Consider the following 13,810-nt stretch of genomic DNA (forward strand, 5'->3'; position numbering starts at 1 on the left):
AGGGGAAGTCCCCGGTTTCGTCTGAAGGGGAATCCTCTGCTATACCTGAGGGGGAGTCCTCTGCTATACCAGAGGGGGAGTCATCTGTACAACATGATAGTCAAAATGATACTTCTGATGTTGAAGCTACGCCATCTGCTCCTACGGAAAGAGAATTCATGTCTAATGACGCTTCCATAGCTTCCTCAACCTTTATGGAACTACTCTTTCCTGAACTTATCTCAAATGAGTTTGTAGCAGAGCCTTCTGGAGCGGCTCAATCAACAAATGAAGGAGGTATCAACATTCACACTCTTCCTGTCTTTCTCAATGACATCAACCAAGAGATGCCTTCAAGAATTCAACGCGATCATCCGATCGACAACATCATTGGTCAGTTGGGGGACGGTGTTAAAACAAGAAGTCAGAGTGGAGATGTTAATGCTTGTCTCTACTCTTGCTTTATCTCTCAAATAGAGCCCAAGAATGTTGAAATGGATCTGAATGAGCCCAGCTGGGTAGATGCAATGCATGAGGAACTGCATCAATTTGAAAAACTCGGTGTTTGGAAGTTAGTTAAGTTACCAAAGGGAAAGAAGTCTCTTGACACAAGATGGGTTTATCGCAATAAGTAGGACGATTCAGGGGTTATAGTGCAAAATAAATCTCGATTGGTAGTTCGCGGGTTTCGACAAGTCGAGGGTCTTGATTACACTGAAGTTTATGCTCCAGTAGCTCGCCTGGAGGCCATACGCATCTTCATAGCATATGCTTCTTACATGAACTTTACTGTGTATCAAATGGACGTCAAGACTGCCTTCTTATATGGCAAGGTGAAGGAAGAAATCTACGTTGATCAACCTCCTGGGTTCGTTGACTCAAAATTTCCTAATCATGTCTACAAGTTGGACAAGGCATTGTATGGGTTACATCAAGCTCCTCGAGTGTGGTATGCAACTCTAACAAAGCATTTACTCGAGCAAGGTTACTCTTGTGGTACTACTCGATCAGACTTTGTTTATCAAGCATGTCGACAATGATCAAATTCTTGTGCAAATCTATGTTGACGACATTATCTTTAGGTCGACTAGTCCGCAGCTCTGCAAAGAATTCGAAGGTGTAATAAAGAAGCGGTTCGAAATGAGTTCGTTGGGAGAAATGACCATGTCTTTGGGGCTTTAGGTTAAATAGAATTCAACCAGAATCCTGCTACATCAAGCCAAGTATGTGGAGGATATTCTTGAGAAGTTCGGGTTTCACGACGCTAAATCTGCTTCAACACCAATGGTTGAACGACCTCTTCTGACTCCAGATCCTGACGACGAATCCGTAGATCAGACCCACTATTGATCGATGATCAAATTGCTGATGTATTTTACTGCATGCCGACCTGACATCATGTTTGCAGTTGTCAATGCGCACATTATCAGGCTAATCCTAAACTTTCACATCTTATTGTTGTCAAAAGAATTTTTCGGTATATCAAAGGGAGCCCAAATTGGGTCTTTGGTATCCGAAGAATTCTGAATTTGATCTTTATGCTTTTGCTGACAGTAATTATGGAGGCTGTGAGCTTGACATGAAATCAACTTCAGTAGGATGTCAATACCTATGTGACAGACTAGTTTCGTGGCAATGCAAGAAGCAACACACTGTCTCAACTTCCACAGCGGAGGCGGAATATGTTGTTGCATCGGCCTGCTGTTCTCAAGTCATCTGGATCCAACATCAGCTGTTGGATTACGGTTTGAATTATTTAGAAACCCCTATTTACTATGATAATGAGGCCGCTATTTAAATTGCCAAAAATCCAGTCCAACACTCTAAAACCAAGCACATCGACATTAAAATTCACTTTATCAGAGACTGTTATCAGCGTTCACTAATCCGACTGGAACAGGTCCCTACTGCTAATAATGTGGCGGATCTGTTCACAAAACCATTCAACAAAGCTCGCTTCGATGTGCTTGTGGGTTTTCTGAAAATGATTCGTTTTGAGGATTAAGTTTCTTTTTATTTTTTCTTTTTCTTAATTCTTCAATCTTTATTTTTATTTTTTTATTTTTTATTATTTTTTAGGATAGATTAAATTTGCGCATGTTATTTTTATTTTATTTTATTTTATTTTATTTAATTCTCTCCCATGCACAAATTTAGGGGGAGAAATAAAAAAAAAATCCAAAAACAATAAAAAATCAGAAAAATCCAAAAACATTAAAAATTTGGAAAATTAGAAATGTTGCTGTTAGTCTTGTTTGCAGGTGTTGTACTGGGAAATGAAATTAGCAAGTGATAAAAGGCAATCTGAATCTGCGTAACGTACCGAAATTGAATCGTCTACGCTCTGTACTCGATGCGCTGGTAGGCACGAAGGTTTTTTAAACGGACTTGACTAGGGAAAGTTGAATCTAATGAATTTAAGGACTTGACAAACTTTGACCTAATTAGATCCGTTTAGCCTGACATCACGACGCTCGGATAGGTTGAACAAGGAGATATACGTGGGAATCTATCGGTCACACTAATTAACCTGTATCTAGAACTGTGGATTCACTTTTCCTCGATGTGCGGATTTTGTCCTTAATTCTGGTTGGATGGGGTGACTGGAGAATTCCGATAAACTTGGTCTGTAGAAGGTTATTTTCTTTCTTTCTGTCTGTTAGTCATATGTTTCCTCCTCTGCGTGATCGGAAGATCCAACCTGGACTGTAACATATGCAACTCTATTTCTCTGCATCTTCTATCTATGCAATTCTTTTTATCTGTTAGCCATATATTGTCTCCTCTGCGTGACTCAAAATCCGACCTGGCACACAGTATATGCACCATTCTCTTCTCAATCCCTCTAAAACTTCAGTTAGTCATATGTTTCTTCCTTTGCGTGATTGGAAGAGATCCGACCTGGATGTACAACATATGCATTCTAAATCGATCTTCTCTTTTAATAATTGTCTGCTTACCCAGTGTAAGGAGTATTTTGGAAGTCCTTGATGGCTGGGGCATGCCAGGAAGCGGGAAACACATTCTAGTATAACTAAAATTGAACACATACAGGTTGTCTGTAGATCTCGCTGCTCAATTTAGGTGGACAACAATATCCCTGGTTGTAGTCAGTTAAATGGTCATAAGAAAATTTTATTTAAGAATTAGGGCCAATCATGATAACAAAATTATAATCATTTATATGAATGTGTCATGTCATTGGTAAGTTGTCCTAAAATTGTCACAAACTTTTCGTGTTTAAGTGGACCATAATACTGGCGATCGATCAGACGAAGACATGAAAATAAAGGTACCGACAAGTGGAATAAGGCTGTCCAACAACTATGATCCCAGCATCACAAATTTTCCCCAGATAATTAATTTTTAAGTTGTATATTATAATCGGAGTAAATTTAATTTTAATTTTGTTTTTATTTTTTATTTTTATTTTGTTAACTGCTAAAATAAAATTGTTTTATTTTAATTTTTAATTTTTGTAAAGTTAATTTTATTTTATTTATTTTATTTTTAATTTTAGTTTTAATATTAATCCTCGAAAGATTTTTAAATTTAAAAAAAATATATTTTGGACTATGTTGGAGACTGTCTTCTACTGAGTGGCTATCAGGTAAAGGTGAAATGGGTATAAATAGGAGTTTACCGCCGGAATCTCCATCAGTTTTCTGATTCCGGCCGCAAACTCCTCTCCACCCTCTCTCTCTCTCTCTCTCTCTCTCTCTCTCTCTTAAAAAAAAAATCGTCAAATCTTGCAAATCTAATCCGATAGTCTTGAAGGTAATGAGTTTTGGATTAGGAATATGTATCTTATTGCATGATTCACCGCGTTTTTGAGGCAGAAATCGAGAAAGAACAGTCGTCGGAGTTTGCGGCCCAAGCTTACGACCGTAAACTGCTTGCGACCGTAAACTCTGTAGATGGTCGATGCTTTACTGGCAAGGGGTTTACAACCGTAAACCCCTGTTGACCGCAAACTCCCTGTTGACTGCAAACTCCAGTGTTGACTAAGAAAATTGATTTTGACCTAATTTTAAAATTGTTATGTTATTGTTGGGATCAAAATTAAATTGTCTAAAATTTTTGTTGTTTGTTTGGTTCTTTCTGTCTTACTTGGTATGGTTAGTGCAGATCAATAGCGAACCTCAAATTTGTGGACATGCATAATCTGGCTATTGTCTTGGCGGATCATCCAACTGTTCACTCGGACCTCAAGTCGATGATCCACAGAATCAGGGAATGCTGTCTCTCATCAGCCATCACTGTGAATCTAGTCGTCTACCAAAATTTGATCAGAGAGTTTTGGGCGACTGCCAAAATGGAAATGGATGATGCTGGAGTTGTTGTTATTAAAGCTACTGTAAAAGGACGTGAGATAGTGATCACTGAGGGCTTTATCAAAGATACGTTGCTGGTTGACGATCAACCTAATTTCCCCACGGAGATTGGGATTGAGGATGCTCAGAGAATTCTAAGGAGGATGGGATATGCATGCACTTCACCTCCTACTTTAAAAAAGCTCTTACCTCTGTATTGGAGATTTTTGGCGCATGTGTTTGTTAGCTGCATTTCAGGAAGAAGATCAGGAGCCGATGAAATCTCAATGAGGAATACTGGAGCGATTGTTTCTCTTGTTGCCGGAGTGAAATTCAACTTTTCTAGATTTATCTTGGATGAGTGTAGGGTAAACATCAGGGCTTCAACCTGGGATACTTTCTTATTGTATCCTAGGTTCGTTCAATTGTTTATCAACACTCAGTTTCCCGATATGATAAAGGAAGGCGATACTTTTGATATGAAATCATTGGGTCGTCACACTGTAGGGCTCATCAAGCAAAACCGGAGAGGAAAAGTTATTTTTCAAGGAAAGTATCCTCTAGAGAAGTTTGGAAAGTTCGCCGAACTGAATGAGTCCTCAGAATCTTATGGGTCCTCTGACAAGGCGTCTTATGAGCCTGCATCTTCTGAGAAATCATCTGCAAATGACAATGTTATTACCGTATCTGACGATGAGAATAGAGAAGAAGAAGAAGAGACTCCGACTCCTGAAGATAATGTGGCGGAAGAACATGAGTTGATCCATGCTAATGTTCAAAGTGACTATGTTGAAAGGACTGTGGCAACTGAGATGGAGGTTAAGGGAGATAAACATGATTCTTTTGATGATCTTGATCTTACCGGATTTGATCATGATTATATTGCTGCATCTCTTGCAAGTAGTGCTAATTTTGTTACGAACGAGAACCTTGACACGATTTTCAGCAATGTTGATGAAGTCGTTCCTCCAGTGACAGAGACAAGGGAGCCTGATGAAGTTCTTGAAACTGCACTTACTACCACAAACCAAATGGCGAATACTTCCACTCCTATGGAGACGGTTATAGGACTTCCTCCTCTTGTTTATGCTTCTCCTACTATAGAGCCATTCATGAGTGATCTTACATCAACACAGACCGGTCAACCCCCATTGAAGAAAAGAAGAAGGGATCCAAGGCAAAGTGATTTAATTGCAGATCTTGTTAGTGGCCTTCCAGTACCACCTACCACTACTCCTAGTCTTACTACAACCAAGCTTTTTGCTGTGGGACCTAACACCACTTTTGAAGTTGGTGGATCTTCTTTTCCACCAGGTTTCTCTCCTCCTCGATCTGATGACGATGATGCTTCTGTGAGATTAGCCAGGCTCTTGGCTGAGGAGCAATTTTTGATGCCTCCCCCTCGCGGTAAAGGTATTTCTATTGGGGACGATAGTTCTAGAGGAGACACTATCCCTGGGCTACAGAAGGAGATATCGGTGCTTAGTCAGAAGAACATTGAGCTTGAAATCCGTGTTTCGGATCTTCAAGTTGAAAATACAAAGCTTAATGTTCAAGTATCTGAACTTCAATCTGACAATTCAAGGCTCGGTTTGCAAGTAGCTGATCTTCTTAAGGACAAAGCATTAAAGTCAAAGCAGATTTCTGATCTTCAAGATCATTTCAATCTTTTGACTTCAAGCTATTTTGAGCTAAAGAAGAAACTTGTGGAAGACCTTGGTGATAAATATAAAACGTCTGCTGATGAATACAAAATCAATCTTCATGTTCAAGCCTTTCCTGTTACCATGCCAACTAGTTAGACATCAGGAGATGTTGATCACGTTGAGAATGAGCCACCCCAAGCCCCTCATGTCTCAGCAATGATACGTGACGCTCAGGAAGAAGCAGCTAAGAAGGGACAACTGCTGTTTAAAAGGAACCCTACCCAGAATGCTTCTTGGGATGAACCTGAGATTACCGTGACTGATCTTGAGGTTGTTTGATTTAGAGATACATTCGGCGATAGATCGGGAATTGTTTCTTGGGGATTTCATGATCCTCTCAAGATGTGGATTGTGCTAAGAAAGAGTGGAAACTCTGAGCTTTACAGAGATAGTCATGATTTTAACTCATGGACTAGGGTAGATTTGACAGAATTGTCACGCGCTCCTTTTTCCAATCTCACAAGCAATCCACAGGCGACCTAGTTCAAGCATTTTCTTGAAGATCAGGTTAAAAAGGGGTTTCCTGCCATGAAAACTGCTGAGTTCGTTATGTTGGAGCATCCTGATATCATTGATCCAAAAGCCGACAAACCTCTGCAAGTTGTGATGTGGCCTGCAACTAAACTGTGACAACCCGAAATTTCCATTATGTACAAACTATATAACTTCAATAGAAGTTATAGCAGTCACAGTTAATTTTCAGACTTTTTCGTGTAAGTTTGAGTAATTCAGGGTTTACACTTCAGGAGATATCAGGAGAGTGGATGCACTAGGGTTTAGTGCAACAATGTAATTCCAACACTCTGTTATATGAGAAATCATTTCAGGAATAAAAATATTTTCTGCCAAAAATATCTCAGGACTATAAATAGAATTCTGAACCAAATTCATTCATTATTCGCATTTCCAACTAGAGAAAAGCCGTTTTCTCTCTCACGGATCCTCAGGTTTTTATCCCAAATTGTGAGTACCTCTTTCTAGTAGTTTTAGAAAGCTTAATATGTGTTTATAACATGATTTAGATGGCTAAATCACTAGATTTAGGAGTTTACCCCCAAGGTGTTCTTGGGCGGTAAACTCCCGAAACAAAGCCTAGACCTTCCCTTATGATAAGCTACTACCTTGGACACATATAGAAGTGTATTAGGGACAAGAAAACAACCAAGAAACTCAAACACATGGGAGTTCACGGCCCAAGATGATCTTGGACCGTGAACTCCAATAAAATGGATCAAAGGGTGCTTTTAAGGCACCTAAAGCCCTAGAGATTTACATAGAATTGTTCCCACTTAATTGAAGGACTAAAACACATCAAAATCACCCCTTTAAGTGAGTTCACGGCCCTAATAAGGTTCTTGGGCCGTGAACATCAAACAAAGGCACCAAAGTGTGCCTAAGGCCTTCATATGCTTGGAATAAAAGTCTAGAACCTTCATATGCAAGAGACTTGAAAGCATCAAAAACACCCATCCTTAAGAGTTTACGGCCGCAAACTCTAAGGTAAATGGCCTTAGGGCCGTAAACTCCTCAAAGGAGTGTTTCTATGCCTTAAACCCTTCCAAGGACTTAACCACCAAGTTGGAATAATTCTAGGGATTATTTAACACCTTAAAACAACCGAAGACATTGAGTCTTGGAGTTTACGACCGTAAACTCAAGAGTTTACAACCTTAAACTCCATGTGTGATGGTATATGGAGAGTAAACTCATATATGGGGTCCTTTGGAACCCTAAACACAAGTGCCTTGTTCCGCAATAGCTTAGATGCAATCCTTAGGGCTTAAAACACTTATATAAAGTGTTTATTATGTCTAGGATGTCTTAACATTATCAATTAGTAAATTAAGACTAATTGAGTGCATATATGTGTGATTATATGTTCATTAGGATCATAGTGTGTGTACAAGTCCTCACTTGAGACCTAACAATCCTACACCGTCCAGTTCATCCAAATCACCATCTACAGGTGAGTTCATACCCCTAATCGATGTTTTAAATGATTTTAAATGCTTTAATGGGGGGGGGGGGGGAATACAAGTAGAAAACAACATGTTATTAAATCATATATATGTATTTTATAACTGTGTTTTCATTCAACAGATTTCACATACTACAAAATGTGATGCATGAAATGGTTTTCTATCTTTAAAAATACTTTGTTATCAAATGTATTACTTTTGAAATGTTTATCAAAATGACATCAAGTCACTTTTATATTTGTTCAAAACCCTTAAATGTCTTACAAAACCATTTTTACATTCTTGAACTAAACTATGCATATACACTTATATTATTATATGTGTATTGATGTTATAGTTTACATCTGTCATTTAGTTTCTCACACCCTTGAGTAGTAAGAGTGTATAAACCTACTTGAACAACCAATTACCTTTCAGTTAACTATCATAGGGATAGTTAGAAGATATCAAACAATATTCCTATTACAAGGAATCACACAAGAGTCAGTTCATTCATGAGTCTTTACGAGTACATTACCTGATACATGAGTACCTTTACATATGCTTACATGATACATGAATACGCTTACATGAACACATTACATGAATACCTTTACGTGGATACATCTACCTGTGTATACTTACATGAATACTTGAAACTCGATTCGTAAAGATGATTTATTAGTACCTTCAGTAAATGATTCCAGCCCATCCCAGTTCAACGAGAGTCAGTTACGGGACTAACCATTCCTGGAACCTATTGTTTGCTACAGAGGTTAATTGGACAATCTTCAGATGCTCATTAGGTTATCTATTTCGCTTATAGCGATGTAGAGTCAGTTACAGGACTAACCATTCCTGGAACCTACTGTTCGCCACAGAGGTTAATTGGACAATCTTCGGATGTTCATTGGGTTGTTATTACATATATTAGGAGACAGTTACGGGACTAACCATTCCTGGAACCTACTGTTCGCCACAGAGGTTAATTAGACAATCTTCGGATGTTCATTGGGTTGTTATTACATATATTAGGAGACAGTTACGGGACTAACCATTCCTGGAACCTACCGATCGCTACAGAGGTTAATTGAACAATCTTCGGATGTTCATTAGGTTATTTACTTCGACTACAGCGATGTAAAGTCAGTTACGGGACTAACCACTGCTGGAGCCTACTGTTCGCCACAGAGGTTAATTGAACAATCTTCAGATGTTCATTAGGTTATACCTTTCGCTTCAGCGATGTCGTGTAAACCCTGGTAACCCAAGGGTAATACTTTCATGGTTATATTTTCCTATTTACTTTATTTTGTGATATATTCACATAAACAATGAGTTAGACTAGTTACTGTTTGTAGTAGTCAAAAAGAAGGAAAAACTATCATTTTACTTACAAAACATTCGGGTCCTGGTAGAAGACTACATTGTCATAACAAAACATTCTTGTCTTGGTAGAAGACTACATCTCAAACTGATAGAAAATAAGGGATTTTCATATTTACATCAACATTTTCATTTAAAGGTTTACATGACTTTTAAAACAGCTTTTAGTAAACCAGACAATGACACTTAAATACTTATGAATTCACCAGCTTTAAAGCTGATACTCTCTTTCAAAATAACTTGTATTCTCAGGTCATCAGTAGACAGGTACGGTGGCCAGGTTTTGAGAAGACGGAGCAGACAAGTCTCGTCTTTTATTTTGATTGTATATTTTTGGTGTCTTATTACAATGAAAGAACACACATGTATTAAAACTTTACTTATAATGCAATGGATGATGTTGTTGCTTGTTTACTATTTTACACTGTTGTGATACTGCACATGACGTCCTCCACCCCTGAACGTTTCCGCCGTTCGTGGTTTTGGGGTGTGACAGATTGGTATCAGAGCATTGTTTATAAGGAATAAAGTATATCAACCCATAAAAAATATACTAACTATAAATAGATAGGGATTAAAACACTCTGTCTAAGAGTTATACTTTTAAATAATAAAATATTTAAGTATGTATACGTGCCTGCATTCATACTAAAATCAGTGTCACAATGACTAGAACAAAAGGATTACGATTGTTGAATATCACAAGTACGCCTGGGGATGTATGGTCAGTCTTGGGAATGGCATAGCCTGATCAACTATGCTGGTCCGAGGAGTGATTAGCATATGCCCAAGAATGGTTGTGATGTGGCAACAAGTCTAGAAACTTACCAACACAACCATAAAGAAATACCATAGGGGTATTTGGTCTTACTGTAATTATCTTAGTCAGTTCGTCTATTTAGCTATTTCTTATATCCCTTTTCTCGCGTAGATTTTAAATAGCTGGATTTCACCACGGCGATCCGTACTTCCCAAACCAAGGCAATGCTGGTTGGCTAGAGGCAGAACCAGAAGATGATCACCCAATCCCTTTGGATGATCACCATGCTGAGGGTTTTTCCGATAGTTCTGACTCAGAGCCTGAAGTCAACAACATACCCCCAGCTGCTCAAAACCCAAACCTGAACCCCCGTCCTGTGTTTCAAGGACCCACACCACTAAGGGCCACTAACTTGACTAGATGGAGTCAGGAACAAGGTCAGCCCATTCCTTACAATGGAGACCGAAGTTTCTACAACCTCACTGAAGGAGGCTCTGCTGACAGGGTCCTACCCATCATGGTTCGTAGAATTTCCAGAAACACGATACTGGGTCAAGCAACTATTGACCGGGTCGTGGGGATTGAAGCCAACTCTGGCGTTAACACTGTCCACATTCGCCAACTAGAGTCTGCTCATGAAAGGACTCTGGTCCGCAATGCAAATCTGCAGAGGGAACTTGCTGAAACTCAAGCTGAAGTTAGGGAACTTCGAGCTCAGCAAGTGAGAGCTGACAGGCGTATGAGGGACATGGAACATCTACTTTCGGGATCAAGAACTCATGCTAGCAGTTCTCGTCGCCGATAGAATCTCGTCGACTTATCTTTTGGATATAACCTAGTTTATGTAAAAACTTTAGTCTAATTTCCTATCTTTATAAATCCTAGACCTGTTAGGTCTTGATCTAGTCTTAATTCTGTCAAAATTTTCCATCTTGGTTGATGTAAGGCCTACCTCTAGGCCATTTTTCCCGAACTTGTTACATCTGTAATTCCAGTATTATTGACAGATATCTAATCTTATGGAAATTATGATCCAAATACTGTCATCTTCATTTAGTCATTCTATTCATTTTGTTGTTGGACTATGGGGAGTTAGTCCATGAGACACATTCATTAATCATTTATTCTTATCCATGTCGTCATCTTTTAATCATATAGTTAAAGATGTCGCCACGCAGAAATACCAGGCGTAACCCAAACAACGAAGCACCGATACCACCACCTCCACCACCACCTGAACCTCTTCAACCACCTAATCCTTTTGATGCCAATATGTTCCAGGCAGCTTTCACAGCAGCAGTTGCAGCTTCTGTGTCAGCAATCAACGCTCCTGCCCCTAGTGGATCAGGAACAGACGCACCTCCCTCGAACCACGACGAAAGCCATGGACACCCTCGGGAATGCACCTACAAGGACTTCATGAACGCCAAACCCCGCAGCTTCAATGGAACTGGGGGTGTTATGGTGTTGAGACAATGGATTGAAAAGATGGAATCTGTCTTTGAAATCTGTGCTTGCCAGGAGGGCAACAAGGTCAAGTTTTCAGCTTGTACCTTCTCTGATAGAGCACTAACATGGTGGAACAGCCATGTTAACTATCTGACTTTGGTGGTGGCGTATTCCATCAGCTGGGAAAAATTGAAGGACATGCTGATGAAAGAATACTGTCCTCGAGGCGAAGTATAAAAACTCGAGCAAGAATTCTGGGGTCTACAAATGGTTGGATCCGACATCATGACCTACACAAATAGGTTCTGTGATCTGGCAAACCTATGCCCTGATATGGTTGCTCTTAAGAGCAAAAAGATAGAGAGATATATATGGGGACTGTCGCCCCAGATCCAGTCAAGTGTGATAGCTTCTAGGCCTATTACCTTCGATAGCGCCAAGGAACTGGCACAATCTCTCATCGATCACCGGAAACCTTAGAACCCAACAATCCGCGCACATGTACCACCAAAGGCCAACAACAACAAGAAGGGGTGGTCTAAGAGGAAAAGAGGGGCTTTGCAAGAATCCTCCAAGAGACAACAACTTGTGGCAATCAATGCTACCACAGTAACTCCTGTTGTCCCTACGAACCCCTTACCAGCAAAAACATATACTGGAACCCTTCCGAAGTGCACCAAGTGCAACTACCACCACCACGGACCTTGCAAGGAGATGCAATGCTCTAACTGCAATAGAAAGGGGCATATAACCTGTGTCTACAGGACGCCAACAACACAGGCCGCCCAGGTTCCTAACGCCGGTATGGGCCAAGATTGCTACAGCTGCGGCAAAGTGGGCCACTACAAGAGGAACTGCCCTAAAGCGGGGATGGCTGGAGGGGTAGGAAGAGTTATGAACCTAGGCCATGAGGAAGCAATAACTGATCCTATGATAGTTACTGGTACATTCCTCCTCGATAACTCATATGCTTGCATACTATTCGATAGTGGAGCAGAGAAAAGTTTCGTAAGTCACAAATTTGCACACCTGCTTAAACAAAAACCATGTGCGTTGGATAGTTCATTCACGGTGGAAATGGCTAATGGGAAAACAGAGAGTACTAACTGCATATACGTAGGTTGTACTTTAACTTTAGATGGCCATACTTTTAAGATATATCTCATGCCTGTCCCAATTAAATGTTTCGACGTTATCATCGGCATGGATTGGTTGAGTCTTCTTCGCGCCGACATCTTGTGCTTTGGAAAAGCAGTTCGTCTTAACATTCCTAACAATGAAACCTTAATTATCTACGATGGCAAACGTAGTACGAGCCTTCACATCATTTCATGCATTCAAGCCCAGAGGTACTTGCGAAAGGAGTACCATACATTCCTCGCGCACGTCGTTGATACAAGTCAAGAAACAAAAGACATTCAGAACATCCCAGAAGTACGCGACTTTCCCAACATCTTCCCAGAAGAACATCCTGGTTTACCACTGCAACGCCAAGTCGAGTTCAGAATCGACTTAGTGCCAGGAGCTACCCCAGTAGCCAAATCTCCTTATCGTCTGGCACCGGCCGAGATGCAGGAACTTTCTAGTCAACTTAACGAACTTCTCAAGAAGGGATTCATTCGACCAAGCTTCTCACCATGGGGAGCACCGGTCTTGTTCGTCAAGAAGAAAGATGGATCGTTTCGCATGTGCATCGACTATAGAGAACTCAACAAACTTACCATTAAAAATTGTTATCCCTTGCCCCGCATTGACGATTTATTTGATCAACTTCAAGGAGCCAACTACTTCTCGAAGATAGATCTACGATCCGGATATCACCAACTACGAGTGTTAGAGGAGGATGTTCCTAAGACAGCCTTCCGAACTCATTATGGGCACTATGAATTTGTAGTGATGTCGTTCGGATTAACTAACGCGCCCACGGTATTCATGGATCTGATGAATAGGGTGTGTCGTCCTTACTTGGATCAGTTCGTCATCGTCTTCATCGATGACATACTCATCTACTCTTGAAGTAAGGAGGAACATAGTCAACATCTCCGTAAAATCTTAGAAACATTGCGGTCGGAGAAGCTCTACGCGAAGTTCTCCAAGTGCGAATTTTGGATTCAGCGAGTCGAATTTTTTGGGCCATGTTGTTAGCAAAGAGGGAATACACGTGGACCCCCTCCAAAATCAAGGCCATTGAGAACTGGTCAACACCGAAGACACCTACATAAATTCGCCAATTTCTAGGTCTGGCTGGCTACTATCGCA

This window comes from Lactuca sativa, chromosome 8 (assembly GCF_002870075.4).
Source record: "Lactuca sativa cultivar Salinas chromosome 8, Lsat_Salinas_v11, whole genome shotgun sequence".
Lineage (NCBI taxonomy): Eukaryota > Viridiplantae > Streptophyta > Magnoliopsida > Asterales > Asteraceae > Lactuca > Lactuca sativa.